The sequence below is a fragment of the Thalia democratica genome, unplaced genomic scaffold, assembly GCF_965202585.1.
Source record: "Thalia democratica unplaced genomic scaffold, ktThaDemo2.hap1.1 HAP1_SCAFFOLD_1567, whole genome shotgun sequence".
NCBI lineage: Eukaryota > Metazoa > Chordata > Thaliacea > Salpida > Salpidae > Thalia > Thalia democratica.
This window is the reverse complement of record NW_028140406.1, coordinates 17501-27691: the sequence shown is the minus strand read 5'-3', so window position 1 is coordinate 27691 and position 10191 is coordinate 17501. Positions and strand designations below refer to the sequence as shown.

The 10191-nt window shown below is 33.7% G+C and overlaps 4 non-coding genes and 1 pseudogene across 4 annotated transcripts in view; all 5 read left to right on the top strand.

The window, feature by feature from the left end:
• LOC145848624 (5S ribosomal RNA) lies at positions 1 to 91 on the top strand (annotated as a pseudogene; the record flags this gene model as incomplete).
• Positions 92 to 2945: 2854 nt separating this feature from the next.
• LOC145848622 (5S ribosomal RNA) lies at positions 2946 to 3064 on the top strand. The gene has a single exon (XR_014372072.1). It is a non-coding gene; the product is annotated as a 5S ribosomal RNA (ribosomal RNA).
• Positions 3065 to 6909: 3845 nt separating this feature from the next.
• On the top strand, positions 6910 to 8717 carry LOC145848618 (small subunit ribosomal RNA). The gene has a single exon (XR_014372070.1). It is a non-coding gene; the product is annotated as a small subunit ribosomal RNA (ribosomal RNA).
• Positions 8718 to 8899: 182 nt separating this feature from the next.
• On the top strand, positions 8900 to 9052 carry LOC145848614 (5.8S ribosomal RNA). Its single transcript, XR_014372066.1, has one exon. It is a non-coding gene; the product is annotated as a 5.8S ribosomal RNA (ribosomal RNA).
• A 222-nt stretch (positions 9053 to 9274) lies between these two features.
• Positions 9275 to 10191, top strand: part of LOC145848619 (large subunit ribosomal RNA) — a 3631-nt gene continuing 2714 nt past the window's right edge. Inside the window, exon 1 of the ribosomal RNA XR_014372071.1 lies at positions 9275 to 10191. This exon is cut by the window's right edge and continues 2714 nt beyond it. This is a non-coding gene — a ribosomal RNA (large subunit ribosomal RNA).

The following is a 10191-nucleotide window of genomic DNA, read 5'->3' as shown; positions in this document are numbered from 1 at the left end:
CCCATCTCGTCCGATCTGGGAAGTTAAGCAGTGTCGGGCGTGGTTAGTACTTAGATGGGTGACCGCTTGGGAATACCACGTGCCGTAGGCTTTTGCTTTTTGAATTCATCTTTTTTGTACTATTTTTCTTTCTGACCTATTTATACTTATTACTCGTTTATTTACATTTCTTTAACGCTTAAAAGAAAAGTAAATTCTAGTTATTAGCAAATAAAAACGTAAGCCAATCAGATAACGTTATTTGCTGTTTAAACCAATTAGAGCGCTAAAAAAGTGGTTTGACCAGTTTGAGATATCGAAAAAATAATGGCACCATCTTGTAGAGTACAATTTTCTGAGTTAAAATTAATACAATTAGTCTTTTATACTAAAACTTAAAAGTTTTTTTGTCCAAAAACAAATAAAAGCGTGGCTACTTGAAAAATCAAACGAAAATAAATTTTGCACTTTTGTATTGTGAGTCATAATAAGTTATTTACTGTTACCAACAGATACTAGCAAAAGCTTTTTAAAGTTTTGTATTAACTTAATGTATTTGTAATTACTTTTACTTAATAGAAACTATTGAATTACGTTTACTTAGTTTACTTTTGTATGTGTATTAAATATATAGCAATTTTGCTTGAACTTAAATAAAGATTATTAAACTATTAAAAGAAAACTATCAAAGTTTACTAACTCAAAAGCTAAATCTTAGTTATATTGTTATAAACATTTATGTTGTAATTTACTAATAACTAAATGAGTTTATTTCAAACAAAAAGAATTAAATAATGTTATGTTATGTCAAGCCTACTATATGAGGTATATAGGTATATAAGGTATACAAGCTTATGTTTGAAAGTTATAATAATTAAAATAAAAATAAATATTTAGTTGGTAAAATTTGTATTTAATATGCTTTGAAATTAGAGTTAGTATAGATGTTTTTTTTTAAATATAATAAATATAAGTATTTAGTTACTAATAATAAACTAAAATACCAATTTTGTAGTTATTACAAAAAAAAAAACTTATCTTACTTAAAGTTCACTGTAATTGAAACATTATACAAAAGCTTTATAATTATAAGCTTTGAATAATTCTATTTGAATAAATAATAGATTCATAACTATATTCATGTTTGCATATTTAAATTATAAAAAGTTAGTGTTTTGTGTATTGACTTTATGATTATTTTATTTTAGTAACTGTTAGTTTTATACTTTAATAAAAGAAATATGGTTAACAAGTAAGTTAAAAATGAAAGAAGCATAAAAAAACACACTAATTAACTGCTTATTCAATAGTTTGATTATTTAATTATTTTTCTGTTATATAGTTTAATCGTATTGTATAAAAAATACAGAGGTTTAAAGTAAGTTTGAATAAAAATAAAACAAAACATATAATATAAGCATTAGTTAAAATACATAGTTTTTTTTTCTAAAAAAATTTAATTCTTTAATAATAAGTAGTAATTTAAATAAAAAATAATACAAGTAAAGTTATACAATATATATACTATAGTTTGTCAAACTAGGCAAACACTACTAGGCAAAAAACAAACTAGGCAAAAAACCTACAAAGTAGGCCACCACTACAATCCTATGTTCCAACTGGAAATTCAATGAGATCGTTACTGTACTTGTGATGAACGTTGATAATCCCCAAGATTGTAAGTCGAAGGCCTTACCCAACCTAACCAGCGCACTGGTTTTCTTACAACTGAATTAATCAACATTTATTATTGAATATAATCATTATTGATAGATAGAGGAATGTTGACAATCAACAACAGATTGTAGGTCAAAGGCATTACTCGACCCAAGTACCCACAACCTAGATTGAACAACATTTATTAGATAGATTTGTTTAATGATAGATAGAGGAATATTGTCAATCCACAACAGATTGTAAGTCAAAGGCATTACTCGACCCAAGTACCCACAACCTAGATTGAACAACATTTGTTAGATAGATTAGTTAGATAGATAAATAGTACAGTATAATCTCAAAGAATTTGAAGCCCGAACATTGAACGATAGTGGTGTTTCGTGACGACTAGCGGGATTCGATCTTACAACCTTCTGCTTATGAGTCAGCTGATAAGACCACTGACCCACCGCGCCACGACAAAGATAAAGAAATATTTTGCTATATAAATAGGTTGATTTTTATAATTTTGTTATACAGTGTCAATTACAGTGAACTTCAAGTAAGATATACAACAGTATATATATTTCCGAGTCTGACTTTGAGTACTTTTTATATATTATTAACAAGATTTTTTAGGAGTAATATCTGTTTAGTTCTTTAATATATCTTTAAAATAATAATATTTTTTAAGGTGTTTAAAACTTTTAGAAGCTGTATGTAATGTCTTTTAGTTTAATAGTTCTTTTAAATTAGTAAAAAAAATAAACATGGTTGAGTTATCAAATTAAACAAAATAGAACGTCAAGTATTTAATTACTAAAATTAATTTAATTAAAAAAAAATCTCAGGTAATCTAAAATGTCAGGAATTATTTAAAAATAAATATAAATTTAAAACTTATTATATTGAAAAGATTGATGAATAATACTCTTGAATGTATGCAATGTTTGTATTTGTAATGCAATAACATAAATGGATAGATCAATGACAAATTGTAAACATATTGTATTATTTTATTTTACGATTTTATTTTATTTATTTAATAATTCAATAAACTTTACTTCTACTTTTCCTGGTCTTAGGTAATTTATAGATAACAATTATTTAAACAAACACTTTTGTACAGTTACAATACAGTTTTAGTACAGTTTGGGAGTAACTGTTGATTAAAAAAAAAAAAAAAAGTTAATTCAGGTTAAAATTTTATAAGGAATAATTTTAAAATATCAAATTGATTGTAAATCAAGTGCAAATAGGTTTTTTAAATAAACCGAAGGGTTTATAAAGGCTTGTAAACGCCTTCAAACGCCTACGACCATACCACACTGAGTACACCCCATCTCGTCCGATCTGGGAAGTTAAGCAGTGTCGGGCGTGGTTAGTACTTAGATGGGTGACCGCTTGGGAATACCACGTGCCGTAGGCCTTTGCTTTTTGAATTCATCTTTTTTGTACTATTTTTCTTTCTGACCTATTTATACTTATTACTCGTTTATTTACATTTCTTTAACGCTTAAAAGAAAAGAAAATTCTAGTTATTAGCAAACAAAAACCTTAGCCAATCAGATAACGTTATTTGCTGTTTGCTTATTTGCTGTTTAAACCAATTAGAGCGCTAAAAAAGTGGTTTGACCAGTTTGAGATATCGAAAAAATAATGGCACCATCTTGTAGAGTACAATTTTCTGAGTTAAAATTAATACAACTAGTCTTTTATACTAAAACTTTAAAGTCTTTTTGTCCAAAAACAAATAAAAGCGTGGCTACTTGAAAAATCAAACGAAAATAAATTTTGCACTTTTGTATTGTGAGTCATAATAAGTTATTTACTGTTACCAACAGATACTAGCAAAAGCTTTTTAAAGTTTTGTATTAACTTAATGTATTTGTACTTAGTTTAAATTAATAGAGTTTATTTGGTTTACTTTATTATGTGTATTGAATGTGCTAGTATCTAAAAATAAATACAACTAAAACAAAACAAACAAGGAGAGTACTTGAATAGAACCAACACAATTTACAGACCAGTTGTGTACTAAATTTAAAGAAATTCTGAATAGTGAATATGCAATTATTATTATAAGTTCAAAGTTCACTTTAATTTAAATTAATGTATTTTGTAAATTGGTTTTATTTAATACGATAGTAGTGAATTACTTTATTTAATTTACTTTAGTATGTGTTGTATAACTTTATTTAAACCAGAAGCAAAACGGGATTATACTTTCAATAAACTACACAATTTACAGACCAGTTGTGTACTAAATAAAAAGCTATTGTGAATGGTGAATATGCAATTATTATTATAAGTTTATAAGTTCACAGTTTACAAAAGCTTTAGAATTTAGTTACTATTTTGTTCATATTTGCATATCTAATTTATGAAAAGTTAGTGTTATGTGTATTGGCTTTTTAATTTCTTTATTTGTAGAACTGTTAGTTTTATATTCTAAAGAAACATTTTTAAATAAATATGTTTAACAAGTAACTTAAAAATGGAAGAAATATATTGTATATATTGAACTATTTATATTTATTCTAGCTATTTGCTTAGTGTATTTATTAATGTGATTATTTTATTTTGTTGTTTGTCTTATAGTTTAATCGTATTGTGTTGAAATATATATATAACAAATACAGAGGTTTAAAGTAAGTTTAAATGAAAATAAAATAAGACATATAGTTGAAATATAAGTTTAAAAAAATAGTTTTTTTTTTTTTTTTTTTCTTTGTTTGTTTGATTGTTTGTTTATTATATAATCGCGACGTGTCATTTTATTACTTTTAAGCATACTAAATATAATAATAGGTATAGTTATAGGAAAAATTCAATTAGTTTCTAATGTAATAAAAAAGTTTATTTCCACAAATAAATAAATACCTGAAAAATCAAATGAAAAATAAATTTCGCACTCCTGTATTGTGAGTCATAATAGGTTATTTACTGTTACCAACAGATACTAGCGAAGGCTTTTTAAAGTTCTATGTTAATTCAATGTATTTGTACTTAGTTTTATTAAAATGACAGTATTGATGGTTACGTTTATTAAGTATGTTTATTTAACGTTATGTAACTCAAGTAAAACCAGAAGCAAATAAGGAGACTACTTTCAATAAACTACACAATTTACATACCAATTGTATACTAAACTTAAAGCTATTCTATTTTATTCTTGATAGTTATTTTAAAGTTATTAAATTATACAAATGTATTTTGTAAAGTAGTTTTATAAAGTTACTATAGTTTATTTAACTTACTATAGTATGTGTTATATAATTTTAATTAAACCAGAAGCAAAAAGGGAGACTACTTTAAATAAACTACACCATTTATTGTTATATATAACTCTAATAAAACCAGAAGCAAAAAGGGAGACTACTTTAAATGAACTACACAAATTAAAAATATATTATTATTTATAAATCAATCGTGTTGTGTTTCAAAATACATTTTTCAAATAATGTTTTACAAGTATTTATCAGTTATTTAGTTTTCTTTTTATAGTTTAGCCGTATTGTTTTATTTATTTGTTATTATTTTTATTTAATTGTTTGCTTATTATATTTATCGCCATGTGCTTAAAAAATAAAACAACTATAAAGGTTAAAAAAGTAAGTTTAAATAAAAATAAAATGAAACATACAAAATAAGCTTATGATTTTTTATTATTATTATTATTATTATTATTATTTTTATTTTATTGTTTGTTTATTATATCTATCGCCATGTGCTTAAAAAATAAAACAACTATAAAGGTTAAAAAAGTAAGTTTAAATAAAAATAAAATGAAACATACAAAATAAGCTTATGATTTTTTATTATTATTATTATTATTATTATTATTTTTATTTCATTGTTTGTTTATTATATCTATCGCGATGTGCTTAAAAAATAAAACAACTATAAAGGTTTAAAAAGTAAGTTTAAATAAAGATAAAATGAAACATATAAAATAAGCTTATGTTTGATTTTTTTATTTTACTTTTATTAAATTGTTTGCTTATTATATTTATCGCGATGTGCTTAAAAGAATAGAACAAATACAAAGGTTTAAATTGTAAGTTTTAAATAAAATAAAATGAAACATACAAAATAAGCTTATGATTTTTTATTATTATTATTATTATTATTATTATTATTTTTATTTCATTGTTTGTTTATTATATCTATCGCGATGTGCTTAAAAAATAAAACAACTATAAAGGTTTAAAAAGTAAGTTTAAATAAAGATAAAATGTAACATATAAAATAAGCTTATGTTTGATTTTTTTATTTTATTTTCATTTAATTGTTTGTTTATTATATTTATCGCAATCTGCTTAAAAAAATAAAACGAGTATTAAGGTTTGAAAAGTAAGTTTAAATAAAAATAAAATAAAAATATAAAATAAGCTTATGTTTTTTTTTTTTTTTTTTTTATTATTATTATTTTTATTCAATTTTTTGTTTATTATATTTATCGCAATGTGCTTAAAACGATAAAACAAATATAAAGATTTAAAAAGTACGCTTAAATAAAAAATAATACAAATAAAGTTTATTTATAATAAATATATATATATTTAAAACATTAAAAAAAGTAGTTTATACATATTTTTTTTTATTTATTTCTTTTAAACATATTAAATAAAGTATAAAAAAGTATTAAAACATTTAAACGTAGCATAAATAAGCTTAAAACATTAAAATAATCGAAAAGAAACAAAGAAATTGAAAAAAATCGGAAAAAATCGGCAAAAAAAGTTCAACAGCAACATTTGAGCATCATACACGTATGCATTACTTTACACTAGTGAGAGAGACGTGTTTGTGCGTTCGGTCGACTTGACGAGAAAGCGGGCTTAAAGCATTACTGTTTAGCACCCGAGGCGCGGCTATTGCAGCGGCGGCGAACGTGCTATGTAAACGCATTGGAGCAGCGTATGAAAAACTACAAGCGTCCAGCGGCGGTAGGCTTATAGCTTTGCGAAGTCGTCGAGACGAGTAGCCGACGCAGGCAGGCACGGCTCGAGGCGGGTAACTGCAGCAGACAGATGGCGTGTTGCTGCTGACGAGTTAACCGGCAGAAGGCAAACGGTTGGTCGGGAGAAAGAACAGTCAGTTGTATAGCTGCATGCTGCAGTCGACGCGGGCTGGCGCTTTAAACAGCAAAAGGCCGGCGCCGACTTTCAGTAACGTTCGCAAGGCTTTTAAGCCGAGTGATAGAAAAGGTCTGTATTTATACAGTAAAAACGCTCAGTCGAGCAACGGGTTTAAACGCCCTCGGATAGTTATCTGGTTGATCCTGCCAGTAGTCATATGCTTGTCTCAAAGATTAAGCCATGCAAGTGTAAGTACGAGCTCACGTACAGTGAAACTGCGAATGGCTCATTAAATCAGTTATGGTTCATTTGATTGTACGCTTTTACATGGATAACTGTGGCAATTCTAGAGCTAATACATGCGTAAAGCGCCGAACTGACGTGAGGCGCGCATTTATCAGACCAAAACTAACCGGCTTTCGGGTCGTTACAATGGTGACTCTGGATAAGCTTGCGGATCGCACGGCCTAGTGCTGGCGACATCTCATTAAAGCAACTGCCCTATCAACTATCGTCGGTACGGTATCGGCCTACCGAGGTTGTAACGGGTGACGGAGAATCAGGGTTCGATTCCGGAGAGGGAGCCTGAGAAACGGCTACCACATCCAAGGAAGGCAGCAGGCGCGCAAATTACCCATTCCCGGCTCGGGGAGGTAGTGACGAAAAATAACAATGCAGACCTCGTACGAGGTCCTGCAATTGGAATGAGTACACTTTAAACTTTTTAACGAGTATCCATTGGAGGGCAAGTCTGGTGCCAGCAGCCGCGGTAATTCCAGCTCCAAAAGTGTATATTTAAGTTGTTGCGGTTGAAAAGCTCGTAGTTGGATATAGGGACGGCGAGGTTGGTCGGTCGAAAGGCTAGCACTGGCCTTGTTGTTCTTGTTGGTCGGTGCCTTCGCGGTGCTCTTAACTGAGTGTTGCGGTGGTCCGGCAAGTTTACCTTGAAAAAATTAGAGTGTTCAAAGCAGGCTTTACGCTTGTATAATGTTGCATGGAATAATGGAATAGGACCTCGGTTCTATTTTGTTGGTTTTCGGAGCACGAGGTAATGATTAATAGGAACGGACGGGGGCATCCGTACTGTGCCGTTAGAGGTGAAATTCTTGGATCGGCGCAAGACGAACGACTGCGAAAGCATTTGCCAAGAATGTTTTCTTTAATCAAGAGCGAAAGTCAGAGGTTCGAAGACGATCAGATACCGTCCTAGTTCTGACCTTAAACGATGCCGACTAGCGATCGGGCAGTGTCGAACTTAAGAACTGTCCGGCAGCTTCCGGGAAACCAAAGTCTTTGGGTTCCGGGGGAAGTATGGTTGCAAAGCTGAAACTTAAAGGAATTGACGGAAGGGCACCACCAGGAGTGGAGCCTGCGGCTTAATTTGACTCAACACGGGAAATCTCACCCGGCCCGGACACAGCGAGGATTGACAGATTGAGAGCTCTTTCTTGATTCTGTGGGTGGTGGTGCATGGCCGTTCTTAGTTGGTGGAGCGATTTGTCTGGTTAATTCCGATAACGAACGAGACTCTTACTTGCTAAATAGCTGCTCGACCCATTGGGTCGGAGACAACTTCTTAGAGGGACTAGTGGCGTTTAGCCACACGAGATTGAGCAATAACAGGTCTGTGATGCCCTTAGATGTTCGGGGCCGCACGCGCGCTACACTGACCGGATCATCGTGTGTTCCCTAGGCCGAAAGGTCCGGGTAATCCGTTGAACCCCGGTCGTGCTAGGGATAGGGACTTGCAATTGTTTCCCTTGAACGAGGAATTCCCAGTAAGCGCGAGTCATTAGCTTGCGTTGATTACGTCCCTGCCCTTTGTACACACCGCCCGTCGCTACTACCGATTGAATGGTTTAGTGAGGTCCTCCGATTGAGCCTGGTACGTGCGGCAACGCACTCGCCGGTGTTCGAAAAGACGATCGAACTTGATCATTTAGAGGAAGTAAAAGTCGTAACAAGGTTTCCGTAGGTGAACCTGCGGAAGGATCATTAACGAATCGAAATTTGATTTCAAGCGACGTCTCTTCTTCGAAGGGACCGAGCCCTGTAACTGTTATAGTTCGGTCGCGTTGCTTTCTGACAGCGGGAGTAATAATTCAGCACGCAAGTGCTGGCGCGGCCGCTTCTTTTTGAACACGATTTTTTGGTTGCATTGAGATTGATTAACACGAGAGATCTCTTAGCGGTGGATCACTCGGCTCGAGCGTCGATGAAGGACGGAGCTAGCTCCGAGAAGTAATGTGAATTGCAGGACACATTGAGCATCGATATTCTGAACGCGTATTGCGGCCTCGGGTAATCCTGGGGCCACGTCCGTCTCAGGGTCTTTAACACACCGATCCTTTCATTAGTTTGAAAGTGCCTGCGACTCGTTTCTTAATTAAGGAGCGTGTCGTCAAAGACAGCTGGTCTGGCGATTTCACAGCTGAAGCGTGAGCAGCCTGCTGGCCTCGGGTGAGGTAGCAACGACGGTAGGTGCTCGAGAATAAGTTAAGTGACTTCAAAAGGCCGACGTACAAAGCGCATGTACTTTTGTAGTACATCACTTTTGACCTGAGATCGGGCGGGACGACCCGCTGAACTTAAGCATATCACTAAGCGGAGGAAAAGAAACTAACAAGGATTCCCCTAGTAACGGCGAGTGAAGCGGGATAAGCCCAGCGCTAAATCCGAGCCTTTTTGGAGGGCGAGGAAATGTAGCGTATGGAATTCAGCATGCGGCGAACCAACGACTGCCCACGTTCTTCTGATCGAGGCCTTTTCCCAGAGCGGGTGTTAGGCCCTTGGCGGCGGTCGTAATTCGTCCTAGCGGTTTTCCCGGAGTCGGGTTGTTTGGAAATGCAGCCCTAAGCGGGTGGTAAACTCCATCTAAGGCTAAATACTGGCTCGAGACCGATAGCGAACAAGTACCGTGAGGGAAAGTTGAAAAGCACTTTGAAGAGAGAGTTAAAGAGTACGTGAAACCGCTTGGAGGCAAACGGAGGCGCCCATCGAGTCGCCGGACGTTTTCAGGCGCTGCGAGAGCTGTCCTACTGTTTGAGTGATCTTCGGAGACTCTTACGGTTGCGCTGGCGTCGCGGCGCTGCACTAGCGTTCGGCGAGGGCCGCGACCGGTTGCTGGGCTGACTTTGGTCGTTCGCAAGGTAGCTCTTCTTCGGAAGAGTGTTATAGGCGTTCGATTAGCTTCGGCTCGGCGACCGAGGAGAGATTCCGCGTCGGTCTTCGGACAGGCTGCGTGTTGATCGCTGGAATACGGCTTTGGAAACTGCTCGCAGTCTCTAGAGTTTGTACAAGGCCTTCTTCGCGTTAGCGCTCAGACGCCAGGGGTCTGCGGCTTAAGCTGGCCACGTCTCCGACCCGTCTTGAAACACGGACCAAGGAGTCTAACACGCGCGCGAGGTGTTGGGCAGTACGAAACCCGAAAGCACAGTGAAGGCAAACGAGGCGAGATCCTTTCATTAGGCGC